General features: G+C 40.7%; 1 protein-coding gene across 4 annotated transcripts in view; it reads left to right on the top strand.

Moving 5' to 3' along the window:
• COL8A1 (collagen type VIII alpha 1 chain) overlaps positions 1 to 22,433 on the top strand; it is a 184,312-nt gene that overhangs the window by 105,687 nt on the left and 56,192 nt on the right. The window lies entirely within an intron of this gene.

Raw genomic sequence — 22,433 nt, 5'->3', positions numbered from 1 at the left:
GCGAGGGAGGGCGGGGCAGTGGCGGCAGCCGCTGGGTGGTCCCCAGGTGAAGGGTTCAGTCGTTCAGATACCAGTCTCCAGGGCTCTCCCTGGCACAGTGGGAGCAGGGCAGTGGGTTGGCAGATACCCAGGGATTGGGCCTGCCTGTGCGTCTTACCTCCCATCCCCATCTCTGCCTCAGCAAAAGCCTGGAGACCGTCGCTGCTGAGTCCAGGCTGTCAAATCCCTGATAGTAAAATACATGTGCAGAGTGTGATCCTAGCTAATTTTTAAGCTCAGGCAAGCTGAATAGAATTTTAAAGTAATCATTTCCATAGGAGCTGACTGGGCGTCCAAGTGTTCGCCAGATGGGAGTAGCTCGATTTTGCAGAGGAAATTTGCTAACTTAAGCTTCTTTTCATGATTCAGCAGAGGGTTTTAAGTAATACAAAATCTGGAGATTTGTAAAATAAATAATTCAAGTGCAAATGGGAAAATTAAAATAATCTTATCATCTCCCAGTCATGTCCATATGTGCTTTTGTACCATGATCAGATTTCTCTTAATTGGGCCAACTTTTTTTTTTTTTTTCTGGCTCGTATTTTATAGTTTTAAGTTATGAGCTGTAATGAAGAAATGATTCCTTTCATATGACTGAAGTGACGTGTACAAAATGTTCCTAAAGGCGATCTAGGATGTAAGAAACAGAGCACCATGTAACAAATATGGTTTTATTCCCATGTGATATTGAATATATCCACAGTAAAATCTAATAATAATAACAGCATGCCAGAGACCTTTTTACGGCTTGATTGATCCCTCACTAGATGCAATAAAAATATAGAGTACATCATTAACTTTCGAACTTTGATGGAAAAAAAATCATACTATCCATTTCTGACAAGCAGACATTATCTCATAGTATCCACAGCCCTCCTATAGTTAAGACCGTTGCCTGGTCTTAAGTGTGACTTTTGGACAGGCAACTCAATATTTCCCAGTATGTGATAACACAATGACTCTATAGTCTATTTAGTTTGATTTCGTACTTGAAAGGATGAATAATTAAGATTCCTCAGATTTCTGAGTTCTTGATGAAGGCTCATCTGTACAAAAAGAAAAGCCCAGCATGTAGCCCTATAGTGAAGGCCATGTGACCATTCTGTCTGGAATGAATGCACTCTGAGCTCCTGAAGACATGCAAATACGTTAAGGATTTTCCTATGGTATATTTTTCCTGTAGGTACCACTAGTTATTTTGGGTGGATTCCATCAAAGCTAGACGTTATCCAAATGAAATGTTTGTACTGCAAAATCATTGAATGAAAAATATATGCTCAGCTAAGCAACAGGTTAGAGGACTCAAGCCGGTAAAGTATTTTGGAGAAGCTGGTGCAGGAGGCAAGGCTCGGGTTACGTTCATAACGTCAGGGTAAGGCTCTGAACTCAATCCAGAGAAACTTTACAATTGTTACAACCAAGGACAGGCTCAGCTTCTGGAGTTCTTGTAACAAAATCTGGCTGCGAAGGGCCTCGATGGGCTCACCCAGTAAAAATTACAATAATAATGTTAAACTAAATCATTAAAAGGCAGAAGGTGGTTATGACAGGGCAGAGGAGAAGAACTGCTGGTAAAGTTATGGTGGAAATACGGAAAAGATACTTTATTGGGCTTTTAAAAAATTAAACTCTGTTTTTAAACTAGGGTGCAAAAGCGTTAAAATGTAAAGGTTACTCAATAAACTATTTCATTCAATGGTCAACAGCAGTGATTCAGCAAGTGAAAATAAAAATTGCTTTAATTCAACATGGCTGTCAATTCCAGCAGGACGGAAACTTACACAGGATAGTTTTCTAATAAAAATAACCAGCTGAAAGCCATTTTTAAGAAGGCATTCTTGTCAAAAAAGAAAAAAGAGCTTTTTGAATGTATGTCTTTTTCTCAGTAAAAATTTCACCTAGTATAAAACTCTAAATATTTTACGTGGTTTTAAAATTCTGTGAAGAAATTCATTTTAAACAAATGTATAAAATGACAAAAACCTTTTAAATACAAAAACCATGATACACATACAATTAAAACCTGTTGCTGCAGAGTCAATTCCGATTCATAGTGACCCTCTAGGACAGGGTAGAACTGTCCCATAGGGTTTCCAAGGAGTGCCTGGTGGATTTGAACTGCCGACCTTTTGGTTAGTAGCCATAGCTCTCAAGTATAGCACCATCAGGGCTCCACACAGACAATTAGGGAAATGGAAATAGATTATGATAACTAGTTCTGTGTGCCCTGCAAAAGGAGAGGTGTAACTTTTTTTTTAAATAATCTGGAGCTTCCTTTCTGATCATCTGTTTACCTTCTGGAAATAGAGTCCTGAATCAGATATCAGACATATTGTTAGATTCCATATTTTCCTCAAATTAAGTAACATACATCTCTAAGTGAAGTTATCACAGAAACAAATTCCCTTTGTTCATTAAAATATCAAACGTGCCTTACACACAATAGGCACTAAGTACTGCAGATTGAACTGAACGATTCCACTTTCCGTTCAGAGATTCATGTGTCTCTTGGATTCACAGTGAAGAGGAGGTGTTTCACACATGGGCATTAATGAGCTACCTCTGTAACCAAAAATAGCCCTGGAAAACTGCCTGAACTGATTCATATATGTTTTATTAATCAGGCACGCTGCAGAAGGACTTCCTTGTGGTTGTACCACATCTTGTAGATAAATAGACTGGGCAAACCACAGTTCAATTTAGAAGTTCTTTGAAACTTTGAAGAATATGAGTTTTTATATGACAGCAATAAAGTCCAATCCTTGGTGGCTGTAATTCTGAGTACACATATATTGTCTATATATATTTTTACTGCAGAACATTATGACAGTGACCAAGAAGACCCTAATATTTAATCTGGAATTTACTACTCTTCTAGTTCCCAAATTTTACTTTTTTTTAATGAAAAGTTCTTTTTTTTTTTAAAGCTAGCTTGGTATGAACAACCTTTAGTTGAAGCAGATGGCTGCAAGTCCAGAAGCCTCAGATTCTATCCTTGATTCTCCTACCAACTTGGAATGTGGCCTTGGGCAAGTCATGAGAGTAAATCTACATTAAAAAGAGTAATAATGCCTTACATGTGTATGGGCTTTATGATCTAACAGCACTTTCACATACAATATCTTAATCTTCCAGAGAGGAGTTATGGCAGTTATTAACAACCCCCGTGATGAAGACTAGGAATTTGAGACTCAGAGAAATTAAATCACTTGCTCACAGTCACATTAATATCAAATGTCAGAGCCAGGAACATGATCCTGGGCTGGTCTTTGTCTTCTTTCCTCTACACCGACCTGCCTTCTCCGTTGCCTAAATAGAGGCAAATGGGGAATGACTAGAGCCATGCTGTCCAGTAGGGCAGCCATTAGCCACGGGTGATTATTGAGCACTGTCTAAGCCATCTAGGGCTGCTATAATAACAGAAGTTCCACAAGTGGATGGTTTTAACAAACAGAAATTTATTCACGCACAGTCTAGTAGGCTAGAAGTCTGAATTCCGGGTGCCAGCTCCAGGGGAAGGCTTTCTCTCTCTGTTAGCTCTGGGGGAGTGTCCTTGTCATCAATATTTCCCTGGTCTAGCAGATTCTCAGTGCAGGGACCCTGGGTCCAAAGGACACACTCCTCCTGGCACTACTTACTTGGTGGTATGAGGTCCCTCTTCTCTCTGCTCAATTCTCTCTTTTATATCTCAAAAGTAATATACAACCTAATCCAGTAGATTGAGTCCTACCTCATTAACATAACTGTCTGTATTCCTGCCGCATTAACATCTAGAGGTTTTAGGATTTACAACACAGGATAATCACACCAGACCACGAAATGGCAGACAACCACACAATACTGGGAATCATTCTGGGGGGACACAATTCAATCTATAGCAAGCACTTGAAACGTGACTAGTCCCAATTGAGATGCGTTGTGAGTGTAAAATACAAGCCAGATTTCTAAAACTTCGTATGAAAAAAGAATGTAAAATATCTCACTAATACTTTCTCATATTTGTTGCATGTTGAAATGATAATGTTTTCAGTATACTGAGTTAAAAAATATATACTATTAAAATTTTTATCTGTTTTGTTTTACTTTTTTTAAATGTGGCTACTAGAAAATGTAAGGATCCCTGGTGGCACTATGATTAAGTGTTCGGCTGCTAACAGAAAGGTCAGTGGTTCGAACCTACCAGCAGCTCTGAGGCAGAAAAGACCTGGTGATTTGCTCCTATAAAGATTACAACCTAGGAAGCCATATGGGGCAGCTCTACTCTGTTCTACAGGATCACTATGAGGCAGAATAGACTCAACAGCACACAACACAACAACAACTAGAAAATGTAGGGTTACATACGTGGCTCCCATTTTATATCTACTGGACAGTGATGGACTAGAGGATCCCGTTGTGCTGTGTCCACAGTACTGATATCAGATGCCAGTGGTGGGCAATCTCTGTTGTTTGTGCACCTGTCTCCGTGTGGCTGAGAGCAATTTCCAAAGATACTGTGAAACATAGAGCAGCGTAGATTAGCAGCAATGACTCATTTGTTCTCAGACATCTGCCACATGCAGAGAAAAAGTCAGACTTAACCGGTTGATGCCTCAAATTGCTCATTCATTAAATGGGTTCATTTTATACTTGCTCAAGGCTTGAAAGGCTTAGAGGAAAAGTGTCATAGAAAGAACAACTCTATATTTATGGCTCTGCAGTGAACCCTATTTTAAAAACATGCTCCCATTAATCATTATGAGTAAATATATCATTGGACTGTTAGGCAATGTAAGATAATAATTATGTGTAAGTGTCTCGTAATATATAGTTCTTGCCCCACCAAGTCTTCAAGGTATTTTATATATAACCCCTAAAGCAGCTCACTGCTCTTTTGAAAAAAATCTAACTGAAACTCCTCAGTAAAAATAGGTTCTTATTTAGAAAATATATATACATTAGTAAAAAAAAAATAATTGGGCAAATTTGCTGCAAAAGACCTCCTTAAAATGTTAAAAAGCAAAGACGTCACTTTAAGGACTAAGGTGTGCCGTGGTGTTTTCAGCCATCTCGTGTGCATGCGAAAGCTGGATAATGTATAAAGAATACCAAAGAAGAATTGATGCCTTTGAATTACAGTGTTGACAAAGAATATTGAACTGCTAGAAAAATGAACAAATCTGCCTTGGAAGAAGTACAGCCAGAATGCTCCTTAGAAGCAAAGATGGCGAGACTTCATCTCATGTACTTTGGACGTGTTAGCAGGAAGGACCAGTCCCTGTAGAAGGACATCATTCTGGTCAGCAAAAAAAAGGAAGACCCTCCGTGAGATGGATTGGTATAGTGGCTGCAACAATGGGCTCAAGCAGAGCAACAATTGTGAGGATGGCACAGGACCAGGCAGTGTTTTGTTCTGTTGTGCCTAGGGTCGCTATGAGTCTGAATGGACTTCACAGTACCTAACAACAACAAAAAATAACCGTAATCAATAAACGGTAACACCTATTTAGAATTTAATATTTGGGTTAAGCACTCTGCTAAGAGGTGGACTAAAATTACCTCATTCATCAAAGGACTTTAAAAAGTTAGCAACCAGGAGTAGGACCAAAGCCCTCCACCATCACTACCTCTCAGTATGATGCTATTTAAATCACAATGCAACCTACTGTGATAGAATTAGGGTTTTTGATATTGATTCCATATTATTCACTTCCCCTCAACAAGTATTTATCTAGCACATACAATGGACCAAGAAGAGTTCTAGATACTGAGAGAATACTGAGCAATGAAATAGGGGCTCTGCCCTCAAAGAGTGTACACATTGGTAGGCTTGTGAACATGCATTTGAAGATGCATACTTAAAAAAGATTATATTAAGAGGGAGTTCACTTTCTAAAGGGTTTCTTTATGTTGCAGTAAATATCTTTATAGCATCTTCCACCAGTGTGTTAAAATTTACTTATTGTTTATAAAACAAAGCTCTCGGGTAAAAACAAAAACTATGTAGTATAAATTTTAGAAGTTTGCTTCACTTTGTATATTATACCCACTTTGAATAAAAATGGAAACCGTGGCGGCATAGTGGTTAAGTGCTATGGCTGCTAACCCAAAGGTCAGCAGTTCGAATCCACCAGGTGCTCCTTGGAAACTCTAGGGGGCAGTTCTACTCTGTTCTATGGCAATGGGTTTTTGGTTGGGTTTTTGAATAAAGCGAGCTGAAATTACGAAAATATTTTCAGGAACAAGGAGGGATGAAAACAAAGAGGACCTAAATCAAAATGGCACTAAAAATAACCAAACAGCTAAAATCAAAAGTTTTATAACTTTTTATACGATAGTCATAATACGTTTTCTTTGAAAGTTGTTGCTATTGCTGTTAGGTGCTGTCGAGTTGATTTTTGCGTCACAGAGACCCGATGAGAGAGAGTAGAACTGCCCTATTGGGTTTTCTAGGTGGCACACAGCAACAACAATCTTCGTTGTTGTGGTTGTTAGGTGCCGTCAGTTCGGTTCCGACTCATAGCGACCCTATGCACAACAGAACGAAATACTGCCCGGTCCTGCGCCATCCTCACAATCGTTGTTATGCTTAAGCCCATTGTTGCAGCCACTATGTCAATCCACCTCGTTGAGAGTCTTCCTCTTTTCCGCTGACCCTGTACTCTGCCAAGCATGATGTCCTTCTCCAGGGACTCATCCCTCCTGACAACACGTCCAAAGTATGTAACACGCAGTCTCGCCATCCTTGCCTCTAAGGAGCATTCTGGCCGCACTTCGTCCAAGACAGATTTGTTCGTTCTTTTGGCAGTCCCTGGTATATTCAATATTCTTTGCCAACACCACAATTCAAAGGCGTCAACTCTTCTTCAGTCTTCCTTATTCATTGTCCAGCTTTCACATGCATATGATGCGATTGAAAACACCACAGCTTGGGTCAGGCGCACCTTAGTCTTCAAGGTGACATCTTTGCTCCCCGACACTTTAAAGAGGTCCTTTGCAGCAGATTTACCCAATGCAATGTGTCTTTTGATTTCTTGACTGCTGCTTCCGTGGCTGTTGATTGTGGATCCAAGTAAAATGAAATCCTTGACAACTTCAATCTTTTCTCCGTTCATCATGATGTTGCTCATTGGTCCAGTTGTGCATCAGTCTTCAGAGGAGCAGATTGCTAGGTCTTTCTCGCTCGGACCCACTGGGTGGGTTCTAAATGCAAACCTTTTGATTAGCAGCCAAGTACTTAACCACTGCACCACCAAGGCTCCTTATCTTTGAAAGTGGAGTTTAAAAGTTATCTAGATAAGCTAATTATATATTAATTTTAAGAAGACATTCTGAAATAAAATGTACAACTCATTGCCAAGTTCTTAATGTTCGTGCTTACCTAGATGTGCAAAAGTCGTGTGTGAATGTATCATATAATCGTGTCTTTGAGCTGGTTAGGGGCAGAGTGATCCTAGAAAGTAGATGTAAAGCTGCTTCAGGAGTACCATTTTAAAAACCATGGAGAAATACTTGGTCTGATAACTTCTTTTATAAAAACAACACAAAAATTTTACTGTGTACAAAGAAAACTGAAATGAGTTCATGGTGCCACTTGATCATTAAGTCATAAATTCACAGATTGTCAGAGCTTCTACATTATCTCATCTGATACCAATATTTTGCAGATGAGAAAACCAAAACTATTTACTCAAAAAGTGAAATCACTCAAAACTGTCCCAAAGAATCCAATAACTTCCAGAAGGTTATCTAGGAAGAACTAGGTGTTTCAAATCCTAATAGACCTTTAATTATAACTTGAATTTTTAGTTTGGTTGTAGATGCTCCTATACTAGGAAGGAAAGGTGCTGATACTGACTGTGAAAAGTACAGTTACATTCACATGAATATACCAAAGGCAATGATTTCAGACCAGATCACTCACCCATTACTCAGCTTCCCTCCTTCAGTGAGTCAGATAATTGAAATGTACGTTCCTTGCCACTTTTCAGACACAAATCATCTATTGTCATGAGAAATTGACTATTTCCAAAGTTGCTAATAGACCAAAGAGTAATGCAACATTCCTTAAGTGAAAAAAGAAAGGATGTAAAACTTCTCCTGACTTTATGCATTAAAAAAAAAATGCTTATAAAAAATTATATGTATTAAGGACATAGTCCTCGTCCCCACAAATACATACTTACTTCATATCATGGAGATGGTTCTGGCACAAGTAAATAATAAAGCTCTTTTTTCTAAGTTCAATGGCTATCTAAGAAATGGGAATAGTAACACTTGATTTTAAGGAAAATAGAATAGTATATCCATGTCTACTATCATCCGTGAAATAGAGATAGGAGTTCTTGTGTGCCCACCCTATAGGACAGAGTGGGGTTTCCAAGGCTGTAATCTTTATGGAAGCAGACTATCTTCCGTTATCTTTCTCCTGCAGAGTGGTTGGTGGGTTCAAACCACTGACCTTTCTGTCAGCAGCCGAGCGCTTAGCCACTGTACCACCAGGACTCCTAGGGATAAGAGTAGACTCTTGCAAACTTGTTTATGGATTAAATCAGTTAGTAAACTAGTTGCCATCGAGTCAATTCCAGCTCACCCCATGTGTGTCGGAGTAGAGCTGTGTCCCACAGGGTTCTCAGTGGCTGTGGTCCTTCAGAAGCAAATCGCCAGGCCTTTTTTCCCTGGGAGATGCCTCTGGGTGGATTCGAACTGCCAACTTTTCAATTAGTAACCGAGAGCTTAACCACTTGTACCACCCACCCAGGGACTCCTAAATCAATGAATAATAGTAAAATGCTCAGTAAAGTGAGTGGTCCATAGTTAACATTCAATAGATGTCAGTTATTAGTTGTAGTAGTAATGCTATTGTTATTTATAATATGCTACCTCCTCCAGTACGCCTTCTCAACCAGACCAAACCCTTGTGGTGTCCCACTGTTCCATGGCTCCATGCCCTGGTACATGCTGCTCCCTCTTTCCAAATGTTCTGTGTCTCTTCTCCACCTGGAGACCTCCTACTCATCGCCTGAAGTTTAACCCTGAAGCTCCTTCCTCTTGGTTGTCTTTCCTAATCTCCACGTCTGACTTAGGTGGCTCACCCATTTCCCAGGTTAGGCCTGGGATGGGGCCCAAGAATTTGCATTTCTAACAAGTTCCCAGTTGATGCTGAGGCTACAGGGGGGTGGGACCCCACTTTGATTAATCTGACTGATTCAGGATCATGACACTACTGGCTGTCACCTGGCTGAGAGCACTCCTGATGTGAAAATTCACGGTAGGCTGGAGGCTGCCATCAGGAGAACTGGTCACCTGTGGGAGCCCCGGAGCAGCCTCAGAAAACAAATTTTGTTGATGCAATGCTTTTGTTAAAGGCCCACCTTGTGGGGAAGCCTGTGTTCATGATGCCACAGGGCACGGAAGACACTGATTCCTGGGTTTGACCCATCTGTTCTAACCTGCTGAAGCCGCAGTCACATGAATCATTGTCGCCATCTAGTGATGGGTTCAAATTACTGCATGGAGAGACTACAGAGCGAAATGATGCTTCCATTTGGAAATTGCCTTTTTATAAAACTATGTTCAAGATGGGAAACTCTAAGAATAAGCTCTAATGTCTTCTGGCCTTATCTGCATTGGTATCTCAGTACTGTGAAAATAAACACTTATATAGCACTTAATGCTTAGGCACTGTTCTAAAACACGATATATGTTAGGTTATTCACAGCAAGCAAATCATTGCCATGGAGTTGATTCTGACTCATGGAGACCACATCTGTTACAGAGTAGAACTGAGTTCTTTGCTATAATCTTTAGGAAACGGATCGCCAGGCCTTTCTTCTGCAGCATAGCTGGGTGGGCTTGAACCACCAACCTTTCTGTTAGTAGCTAAGAGGACACCATTTGCACCACCCAAGGACCTTCATACCATTTTACCGACAAGTTATATAACTGCAAAGGTACAAAACAATTACCTGGAATAACATAAAGAAACTCACCTGAGGTTGCAGAGCCGGGATTTGAACCTTGGAGGGATGTTACAGTAGCCAGCCTCTCTTATATCAGTGACTTAAAATATAGTTGCTGAAACAATTGGTACCCATAAGTCGTTATCAGTTCCTAGGGATGGGTCTGCAAAATTTTATAAAATACACACTGAAGCAATGCATACTTTTCTGATGCTTTCAAATGAAATATGCTCACGTGCAATAATAAAGGGAATGTTTTTACCTTCATGAAGCCACTGGAATACAATGGAAAGGGCGCCAGACTTGGATTCAAACAGACTTGGAATCAACTAAGCTTGGAAACAATTTCCAACTGGCCATGCAACCTTGAACAAGTCACTTAACCTCTCTGGGCTCCTCTTTTTCCATCTATAAAATAGAAAAAAAAAAAGTAATTTACATAGTTTGGGAGTTCTTCAAGGCCATATTAAATTTTAGCGTAATTGCTTGAATTGGCCAGCGAATGTGATCCTGAGAGCAAACAGAGAAAGCAGGGGCAGTCGTCATCATGGGTTTCCCCAAATTGTCTGTCCAGTGCAAAGAGAGGTGACAAAGCCAGAGTGCAGGTTTGATCCTAGGTCCGTTGTCCAGAAGTGCTAGCAGTGAACAGTAACATGCTTGCATCTGCATGAGGAGTAAAAAGCTCTGCCTGGGAGATCCGTGTTTTGGTTCTCTTCCAGGATGTTGTCCTTGGCTTGTGCTCCTGAGCCCTGCACCCCTGCCTCCCCTCTGCCTCCCAAGAGTCCTTACCAAAGGATCCCTGTGGGAAAGTCACATCTTTGTCACTTGGTTCCGGTTCCACTGCCTTCACTCCGGCCTTTTGTATCAGAGCTCTCTGGAGATTTAAAAAGTAGTTTCCTGATAATTCTTTTAGCCTCTTATCTAAAACTTCTCAGTTACCAACACACTTCTTACCTCAATAAGCATGTTAAAAACCAATCAAACACTACAAGTTGGTTATCAGACCAAAGTACTAGTGGTTTCTTTGCATGTGTGCGTGTACAGTGTTGTGCTAAGAGCCAGTGGTATAAAAATTCATGGTAATGAAGGAAGATAAACACATAGAGCTAAAAGATTAAAGGGTAATAATTAAAATATAGTAGAGAAAAATATCGGTATCTCATTTTAATAGATTTCTTTATGTTATTCCAAGTATTTGCCTATATTTAATCATCACAGAAAACCCCAATTTAGGCTAGGTGAGTTTCATGATCAACTCTATTTGAGAAGTGAAGGAAATTCACGCACAGAAATTTTAACCAATTTGAACAAATAAGTGAATGACTGAAGCTCCACATGGCGCAGATATTAAGCCTCTACTTGCCCCACAATTATAATTTAACAGTAAAATCCTGATGCAAGATGATTGCCCTTGGTACTTGAGTTAGAAAGAAGGTGCAAATATGGTAGAAGTAAAAGATTAGTTAGACTAATCTTTTAAAAGATAATCAAAACTCTGTATGAATTCACTCAGCAAATACTTATCGAAAATCTGTTGTGTGCCTGGCACCATTTTAGGTGCTGGGAATTGTGCAGTGAACGAAGCCAAGAATGGCATGGTACACAGCGCGTGCATTCCATCTAGTTGGGGAGAAGACAGTAAACAAGAAAGCAAGCAAATGTGTAATAAAAGGTCTGATTATGAAGAAAAACAAAGTAAGGTAACGTTTGAGAATGATGGGGGCTGCTCTAAATTGGATGGTCAAGGCAGACCTCTCTAAGAAGGTGCTGTTTGACCAGAGGCTGAAAGAGGCAAAGCTGTGCAAAGATCTAGAAGGCATTTCGGGCAGAGGGAACAGCCAATGTGAAGCCCCAGGGTTGGGTGTCAGCTTGGTTTGTTACCGGGATAATAAGACCACTGTGACCGGAGCACAGCTACTAAGGAGCTGGTGTCAAAGAAGAGGGCAGGGGCCAGATCAAGCTGGCCTTGAGGCTGTGGCCAGAAGTCCAGAGTTTACACTAACTGGGGCAGGGAGCCATGGAGCGTTTTGAGCAGAGGAGTGTTGGGGCCTCATCTGCACATCTTTAAGCCATCATGCTGGCTGCTCTGAGAGAATGGACTGGGGACAAGAGTGGAGGCAGGGACTCCATCCAGTTAAGTGACTATTGCGGTGGTGCAGGAAAAATTGATGGTGCCACAGTGATAGTGACTCAGGATACATTTTTATGGGAGAGACCACAAAACTTGCCAATGCGCTGGATGTGTGAGAAAGAGCCTGAGAAATGGATAAATACAGTAAGACCACTCGCCAAAACAGGAGAGCCCGTGGTACAATTAGTCTTCTGAAACTTATAACTGTATAACTGTACTAATTATTTTGATTTCAGAATCAATTTTTGAAATTGAAAAGAATGTTTAATTCGAGCATCCCTGTAATATGCCACCACCTCTTTGAGGAAAAGCCATGTCTAGCAGCAGCGATGTTCTGCTACCGCATGGTACTTACTCGCAGACAGAATCCTGAAGCCGACAGTCGCCCTGATCTGGTGGGGTATTTCAAAATGTGCTTATGTAAAATAGTCTCAAAGACCCAGGACTAAAGAATTAGAAAACCATGCCTTCTGGTTAGGACATGTTTATAAATATGAGTAATGGAAGCTTAAACCCTCTACTCTTTTAAGAAGTACAAGGTGAAAGTCCACGGTTCAGTTCAAACGAATGTTAAACATCTGCCTGAGATTTATACTCTCGAGAGGGAAATGTTACAGTGGAAATGGGGTAGAAATGTGCTTTCTTTATAATCCAGTGGCTCTTTTGTGGTGGGGCTTGGAATCTCGAATGTCCAGAAAGCTGTGTAGTACTGAGCTATAATCCTTGGCCTCAAAGATACGGGGACAGTGCCATCACTACCCAAGCATGATTGATAAGAGCAAGGAGACACTGGGGCATAGTTAGCCCAAATCAGGCACAGAGCCAGAACTATATAAATGACAATGATGGACACAGAAACTATTTGACTCATATGCCGAGAAAACTGAAGGCAGAGTAAATTCCAAGAAAATGTGGTTCCTTTGTCAGTCCCTACTTTTACAGAGAAGGACTCCTTTTCAACATTTTAGCTTTGTCTGATGGATACTAATTAGCTATGATCATTTTTTGAGATGAAGAAGAGAGAAAGTTCTAATGGAATATAAACTCTGTAAGGTCAAGATCTTTCTGTCTCATTTTTTGCTGTGTCACCAGCACTTAGAACTGTGCCAAGCGCACATACTTAGCACTCAGTAAATGTTTGTTGAATGAATGAATAAAGGAAAGTTTGGTTAAATTGATAAATCTAAGGGAAAAATATAATATGGAAAGGAATCTTTTCCTTCTGTTTCTTTTTATACAAAAAGCTACGTTGTCAGTTGAAACCTAATAAAAAATTCAGAAGAAACTTTTTTTCTCAGAGGAGCAGCTTGCATCTAACACCACTCTCTTTCTCTGGTGTTTCATTTGAGGCTCTGTTGCCCTACATACTTCTGTCATTCACTGACTGAGCATTAGCAGATCTTCGTCTTGGGTTCCACCAGTTTTTATATGGTTTACATTTCTCATCCATTCTTCATACTCTTCATTGGGTGACACTGCCAACCAGAATGTTAAGCAAATAAATGAAAAGGTGGTAGGCTGTCAACCCCCAAAGCTGGCTTCTTTTAACCTCTCTGTCAATTCTAAGATTCTAAGATCTATGTTGAAGAATCCAACTTACATCAGCTCAATAATCTGTTCTGACCTCCTGTTCATCACCATCACTTTATCTGCCCATAGCTATTGGGTAGCTATGGATGGACACCAGCAAAGAGGGAAGAATGCGAAATGAAAAAGAAATGGGATGGAATACATTCTGTTCCCAGACCAAGCTCCCTTTAGGAAGGCATTTGGTGGGAAAACAATCCTCACCCTTGCACTGCATAGGCTGGCCTGGAATCTGGTCTAGATCTTAGAAAATGTTATCACTCATCCTCAAGTAACAAGTAGCTCAGTATAAATCTGTCCTTGTTTCCAACATTCTTTGAGTTCTTTGGATTTAAGACCTTTTAGAATGTGTATAAAAAGTCATTCTAAAATGAGAAAATGAATAGGATACATTCAAGTTGAAAGCCAAGGAGAGATAGTAAGTCTTTCTCATCTCCCTTTTCGGTGACATTACATTTTAAAAATAGGTATGGGGAGGACCCCAAGGGAGAAATTTTGGTAAAGCTAATCTACTTACAAGTAGAACTTCTTCCAGAATGCAAGAGCCTTTGGTAAATAGTGGTTGGCACATTCTTCCTAAAAGGTAAAAGCTTCCCCTCACCCTTTGGCAGGTTTTAAATGACACTTAAGAGAATCAGGCAGAACTTCAAGCCATTGCTAAAAGCTAGTTAATCCAAAACACACAACATCCCCAGCCAGCTGAGGACCAACAAAAAGTTAGGCCTAAGGATTGCAGGATGTTAACAAAAAGTTAGGCCTAAGGATTGCAGGATGTTAATTATGAGCCATAGTTCTGTGATATTTATGGCTTCATGAACCAGACAGAGCTACTCCTGAGTATCATGAAGTGTTCTTTGCAGTGGGGCAATTGCTTACATTTGATGCGATACTATATACTGTAATGGAAAGAACCACAGTTTTAGTCACAGTGTATTAATTAGGACAGTGACTTTCAAACTTTAGTGCAGATAAAAATCAACTGGGGCAAGTTTGTAGGAAATGCAGATTTCTAGTCTCCACCCAAAGCCTACCCTAAACTCCCTGGGAAGGAAATTAACCCACTTATTTAACATGGAGGAAACCCTGGTGGCATAGTGGTTAAGTGCTATGGCTGCTAATCAAAGGGTCGACAGTTCAAATCCGCCAGGCGCTCCTTGGAAACTCTATGGGGCAGTTCTACTCTGTCCTATAGGGCCGCTATGAGTCGGAATCGACTTGAGGGCACTGGGTTTGGTTGTTGTTTTGATATTTAACATGGAAGACCAGTGAGTCCGTTGCAGATGGTCTGTAAACCACACATTGAGAAACTCTGAACTGGAGTCTGAAGTGAGCGCCTGAGGCCAGGACCCTACACTCAACTCTGAATTACCAGGACCAAGCACTGAGGCTGGTACATGGTAGATGCTCAGTGAATATTTGAGAAATGAAGAGCGGTGAGCATTTATGGTTGCTGGGCCCTGTTCTAAACACTCTACATATGTTAATTTATTTAATCCTCACGATAAAATATATACATATATATGTGTGTATATTTATATATATAGCCATCAAGTCAATTCCAACTCATGGTGACCCCATGTGTTACAGAATAGAACCGCTGTAATCTTTATGGAAGCAGATCAGGTCTCTTTCGCAGTGCTGCTGGGTGGGTTTGAACTGCCAACCTTTAGGTTAGAAATCAGGACTGTTATTAGGCTTGGCACTTGCTGGGTGCGCAGCCTGCACACTGTCCAGAAGTTTCACATGGCTGGCTCCTTTGTTACATTCAGCTGTCACCTCCTCAGGTGACCCTCCCTGACCACCTAGCTAAAGTAACATCAATCCTCGCCCCTTCCCATGACTCTGCTCCTTTTCTTTATAGCACTTTACTTTCTAAAATTATCTCGTTTAGCCTATCATCTGACTTCCACCACTAAGATACAAACCCAGGTGGTGTAGTGGTTAAGTGCTACAGCTGCTAACCAAAAGGTCAGCAGTTCGAATCCCCCAGGTGCTCCTAAGAAACCCTATGGGGCAGTTCTGCTGTTTCCTTTATGGTTGCCAAGGCACGGCCAGTGCCTGACTCTGGCAGACACTGCGGAAATGTTTGTTAAATGGATGCATTAACAAATGCATTAGTAAATGCAAACTAAAGGAGTTGTACTTGCTATAGCATTTTGTAGTTCTCTCAGAGCTTCCATAATGTATCAGTGATAAGAATAAAAAAAACAAAGACTTTTAACCCAAAAATGCCCTCAAAGTTATTTCCTTATCTACTCTGTCCCAAGTCCTAACATAAACAGGAGGAAAGGGAGAACTAAATAAGGGTTAAAATGGGAACTCTGCATAGGGTTTTCACCCTATGGCTTCAATATTTTGTTTGAAATGAGCTTCAGGACATCAGACACACTCATGTTCAAACGTTAGTAAAAAACACATCCCCAAACCAAATGTACATGATTTTTAGATTAGCCAGCATTTTTGTTAGCCACACAGTGACTCTGCTTTACGAGTTCAAAAGGCTGTATCTGCACGACACCAAAAGAGCTAGTTAAATCAGTGAAAGTCAGTTGTTCCAAAGGCACGAAGATCAGATAGAATTTGGAGTTCACTCCAAATGACGGATGTGTCAGAATCATTGATTGTGTTGCCACTGCCAAAAAATCATAATCAAGAGCTGATGATCAGGGACTTCGAAAACCCATTGCTGTCGAGTTGGAAAAAGAGGGGAAAAAAAAATTTCCTATTAAATGGGTTTCTCATATGGTATTTTTTTTTTTTTCTTTTCTTCATATGGTATGCCCTAAAACCGTGATTTCTGGAAAAAGGGCTGCTTGCCAGCTGAGGTCATAGCAATACAAACCAAACTCCCAGCGTCTTCCTACCCCTGGTGATCAGGTCACTCTCCTCCTCTTAATGACTGTGGGTTTCAGGCGAAGAAGGTCACTCTCCTCCTCTTAATGACCGTGGGTTTCAGGCGAAGAAGGTCACTCTCCTCCTCTTAATGACCGTGGGTTTCAGGCGAAGAAGGTCACTCTCCTCCTCTTAATGACCGTGGGTTTCAGGCGAAGAAGGTCACTCTCCTCCTCTTAATGACCGTGGGTTTCAGGCGAAGAAGGTCACTCTCCTCCTCTTAATGACCGTGGGTTTCAGGCGAAGAAGGTCACTCTCCTCCTCTTAATGACCGTGGGTTTCAGGCGAAGAAGGTCACTCTCCTCCTCTTAATGACCGTGGGTTTCAGGCGAAGAAGGTCACTCTCCTCCTCTTAATGACCGTGGGTTTCAGGCGAAGAAGGTCACTCTCCTCCTCTTAATGACCGTGGGTTTCAGGCGAAGAAGGTCACTCTCCTCCTCTTAATGACCGTGGGTTTCAGGCGAAGAAGGTCACTCTCCTCCTCTTAATGACCGTGGGTTTCAGGCGAAGAAGGTCACTCTCCTCCTCTTAATGACCGTGGGTTTCAGGCGAAGAAGGTCACTCTCCTCCTCTTAATGACCGTGGGTTTCAGGCGAAGAAGGTCACTCTCCTCCTCTTAATGACCGTGGGTTTCAGGCGAAGAAGGTCACTCTCCTCCTCTTAATGACCGTGGGTTTCAGGCGAAGAAGGTCACTCTCCTCCTCTTAATGACCGTGGGTTTCAGGCGAAGAAGGTCACTCTCCTCCTCTTAATGACCGTGGGTTTCAGGCGAAGAAGGTCACTCTCCTCCTCTTAATGACCGTGGGTTTCAGGCGAAGAAGGTCACTCTCCTCCTCTTAATGACCGTGGGTTTCAGGCAAAGAAGGTCACTCTCCTCCTCTTAATGACCGTGGGTTTCAGGCGAAGAAGAACTAGGGCCTAGGAATCGCTGCTGAATGAAGCTTTCTGTTCCAAACAAGTTTTACCACTTCCACTGAAATGCCAGACAGTAAGTGTTGAGGTGATGTTGTTGGCTGGAAAATACTCAAAATCAGCTAGAAGCTTAAAAAGAAAAAATCTTTCTAAGCTGTTTTCCTTGTTTTTATTCAAGAATGTCTTTTTGCTGTGATCATGCAAAGAGTTGGCCAGACCTGGGTTAGTGTCATTAGTCATCTCAGAGCATGTGTGTGTGTGTGTGTGTGTGTGTGTGTGTAGATTATGGAAAATCCTTTCCACTTTTTGAGGAATTGCTGAGCACCGATGACATTCATTGCAGTCAGCCATGGAAGGGCCATAGGAAACTTGGAAATGCCAAAGTGGACGAGGAGATGGCGTAGAGGAAGGGGTGTAAGCAGTCACGAGGTCGTTCTTACTACAGGAAGGCAAAGATCTTTGCTGAGGCCTTTACCGTGGAAGAATTTTGCCATCCCCCACCCCTTGAGAAAGATTTAGTCAGGATATTTAAAAAAGATAGAGAGGAATTTGTTTTCATACTAAAAAATTCCAAGTGCAATCTGGTCAAAAACAAAGATAATTTCTATCCTCATCACCGAAGCCCTCAAAATCATCAGGGTTAACTCAAAGCCAGGTTTGGGTCCTTTTTGTTCTCCCATTTATGAGCAAAACATGATTTGGATTACCAGTTTCTCTATGAGGTTCATGTGTAAAGCTGAAAAGCTCTGTCATTTCTTTATCAGAAGCAACAGGAGAAATTCCAAATATGAAGACTCACAGAGATTTATTGCCGCAATTCCCAGCCTGACACTTGGCTCAGTGCAGAGGGTAAGCCGCCAAAAAGAAATCCTCCACAAGGATACGAAGGGAACTGGCCGCTTGCGAAGTCCAGACGTGGGAGTGACACAAACGGGTTTGGGCTTTTACACGGACAACAAAACCCAGTCTGTTTGAAGTCGTATCAATTGATTTCTTGGACATTTCAAATAAGCAAAATTCTGCAGAAAATGGGAGCCAGATGCATTTTTAACTCAGGAGTTCCTTGGAAAAGAGGCAGAAACCAGTCAAACAACATCCTCTAGTCTCCTTCTAGCCATCCCGTAGACTTCCTCTCCAAGCTATACCCCCAACACGTCTGTGGAGACGATGCTTGAATGACTTTGCCGAGAGGGACAGGGAGAAATTTTTATTCAGATAAAAAGATGAAATGGTATATCTGACTTAAATGTACACCATTTCTTAAAAAAGACCGCATCGAGTTTGGAGAGGCTGCAAACATTTAGCAAGTATAATTTACCGTGAAGCAGGCCCTGTGCTGGCAATTTTTACGGTAACTCTGAGGCGGTGGTGGTTGTTAGCTGCTGTCGAGTCAGCTCCTGACTCATAGCGACCCCATGCACAACAGAAGGAAATGCTGCCTGGTCCTGCGCCACCCCACGATCTGTTGCAGGTTGCGCTGTTGTGACCCGTAGGGTTTACATAGCTGATTTTCAGAACTAGATCACTGGGCCTTTCTTCTTAGTCTGTCTTGGTCTGGAAGCTCTGCTGAAACCTGTTCAGCATCATAACAACACACAAGCTCACACTAACAGACAGATGCTCGCTGAGCATGAGATGCCTCGGCCAGGAATCGAACGAGGCCTCCACATGGAAAGCAAAAACTGTGTTGCTGAACCACCGATGCCCCCGTTTAGTGAGGTAGTCGTCGTTGGCTGCCATCAGGTCAGCCCTTGACTCATGAAGACTCCAGGTACAATGAGAAGAGACCATCGTGGTCCATAGGATTTCCTTTTTTTTTTTTTTTTATTGTGAGGCAGAGTGTTGTTATTCCCGTTGCACATCTGGAGAAGCGGAAGCTTATTGAGATTCAGTGATTTGTCAGAGGACACAATGATTGTAAATGGAGAGGATGGGGTTAACTTATCCCAAATTGATCCACGGGGGTTGGAATCCAAATGGAAAGAACCTGATTTCTAAAATTAAGTTTCTTCTACCCTAGCTGCAGTTCTCACCTCCTTGCACGTGTACAGGAATAAACTGGCAGCCTACGTTCAACCAGGACAGGAGGGGTGCGCAGTTTGTGTGCGCGCTAAGCAGACGATGTAGGACAGAAGCAATCTTCCCCATGGCTCTAACGGGAGGAGAAAGAGGTTTCTCTCCTCTCCCCAATAAGCTTTAGCTTCAGAGATTTAGAATACAAGGAAGCTGTAAAGAAGAAAACAGACTCACCCTGTCATACCTAGCTGCCACCTTGTGAACACCTTGTCCTTTGTACTTGTGACTTTCACGGAAGAGGAAATATTTCTTTCCTCTTAATTGCACATCTGCTGCCCAGAAGCCCCCAAGTTTCCTGGAATTTTTATTAAGCATTCTAGATATTCCAGCAATAATTCTCAGACACCACAGCCTTGGCTGGCAGAGAGCAGGTACGTACCGCGTTTGGTAGAGTCAGTCTCTGGGGATTCTCCCCCTGCTTTCTTTTGCTTTTTCATCCAGTGAAACGGTCCCATTACCGGTTTTTGTTTGTTTGTTTTTGCATGCCAGTACCACCAGAATGGTTTTATTTTGTTGTTGTTGTTGATAACATGCACAACATGGCAATTATATCATTACTTTGATTTCCTTTACTATTACTGAAGTATGCATTAAAAATATATGTTTACACTTTAGAAATGTAACACATTAGAGAAGTCCTCTGTAAACATAACTCTTTCTCAATACATTTTCCTGCTTTGTTCCATACATAAATAACTTAATCTACAAAGTCATAAATAAAACTATCAGCTCTTATGGCCTAAAACTATATATAAACTTTGCTTTATTTTATGAGCTTAATGAAAGTGATTTTTATTTTATAAATAACATGCAGTATTTGCAGTTTTTATTATGAATCAAATGATTTATCATCACAAGTTATTATTGTCTACCAGTTACGCCAATAATAGACTTTGCAGTGCACTTGATAAAGATGTCGTGTGTTTAAAAAGTCAGAATGACCAAATGATGCAATTCTTAAAACAACTGTAGAGAATATTGCTATTCAAATACTACTAAGGCTTATTAAAATCACTTCATCATGTCTAAAAGAACAAAAACTACAACTAAAGAGTGAAGGCTTGTCCCATCATTAACTACAGAAACACAAGCTTAAACAAATCTAAAACTTAAGAAACAATAATATCAGATTAAGACCATATTAGTTTCAGGAAAAATATGCCATTGAGATTCTGTTGCGGAAACAAAAACTTTTTCTAAAATTTATTTTTAATGCTCACTTTGGTTAGTTAAAACATTCAGGGTAAAAATAATGACACACGGAATTGATCTTAGAAAGACATAATTATGATTGCTCATATAGAACACTTGATTATTCAGTTTATGTTTAATGACTTAAAAAAAAAAAAAACCTGTTGCCACTGAGTCGATTCTGACTCATAGCAACCCTTTAGGACAGAGCAGAACTGTCCCATAGAATTTTCAAGGAGAAGCTGGTGGATTCCAACGGCCAATCTTTTGGTTAGCAGCCAAGCTCTTAACCACTCTGCCACCAGGGCTCCAGTTTAATGACTAGAAACCCTTATTTCTTCAGGAAAAAAAGTAACATTTTTTTGGTCTGAAAGACACTTCCTACCTAATGATTTATGAGATAACCACTCAAGATTTATTAGGTAAGCACTCAAATTACTTTCATGTAATAAAAGTAAAAACGAATTTTGCAAGTTGGGTATGTTTCATTTTATACCTTTTTTTAGGCCTTTATTTACAGAGTATAAAACTTAGAGAAACATTCTCAACTAATATCTTCATTAGATTTAAATGATTCAAACTACAAGCAATACTAAGTTGAACACTGTCATTACTTTTAAAATCTAAGTCTCTAAAAGTTTTATTTTTCAATACAAAAGTGATCTGGTTCACATTAACTGCCAGCCAAACTTTATGTTTAAAAAACTAAACACTCTTTGTTAAAGGGCAGATTATAAGAAATGTTTTTCATGCTCACACAGAAAAACAGGAATATGATATACATAATGAATCTAAATAAAAATTCACAAATGGTGGCTGAAATTCTGTCAACTTTCAGCTGAATACAACATAAATCCACAGTTATTATTCATAAACAATTCAAAATTAAAGTTTATAATGGAAATGTCAACAAGTCATAACTACTTCATCACTACTGATGGGTTCTACCATGCTTTCAACCACACACTGCAGAAGTGCACATCTGATAGACAGACTGTTTAGGAAATTAAAGCTATCAGAGCTATAAATAAGGGATACATAAATGCGATATACGGCGATGCCAATGCATTAGGGCTGTTAAAAAAAAAAAAAAGAAGAAGATGTGACGTGAACCGATCTGATAGTTCTCTCCATGAGCCACTTTCCACTCATTTATAAAGCTATGGTTCTGTAATTCTTTTAAAGAGGAAAATGTTTCCACACTGCTGCATGCGGTAATTTCATCCTACATTCTTGACTACAAGGCAATCTTCAAATACTCTTGCAAAGCTGGACATATATCAAGATTTCTTCAGAAAGTCAGCTTGTCATATTTTCAGCAGCCGTCCATGGTCTCCCTCACCGCAGTCAGATTGGCTGCCGCTGAGGCCGCCCCAGGGCCACTACCACTCGCCATGGCTGAGGCCGGTCAGGCCGACGGAGGCGAGGAAGGGCCTGACCCGGAACTGGAGCGCCTTCCTTTCTCCTGCCCATTACTGGTTTTGATGTATTAATTAGGATAGGATTTCCCATCCCAGAAATCTCATCTGCAAGATAAGGAAAGAATAAAAAATGCTAACAGATAGTCATCGCAGGTATTTGGTTATTTCTCTGCTCTTGATTTTGAATTCTCATCTCTATTTCTTGGGCACTTATGTGTCAGCAAAGAAAGTCATGGACATTTT

The sequence above is a fragment of the Loxodonta africana genome, chromosome 20 (assembly GCF_030014295.1).
Source record: "Loxodonta africana isolate mLoxAfr1 chromosome 20, mLoxAfr1.hap2, whole genome shotgun sequence".
Taxonomy (NCBI): Eukaryota; Metazoa; Chordata; class Mammalia; order Proboscidea; family Elephantidae; genus Loxodonta; species Loxodonta africana.
The sequence above is the reverse complement of the archived record's forward strand: the minus strand, read 5'-3'. Positions and strand labels throughout refer to the sequence as shown.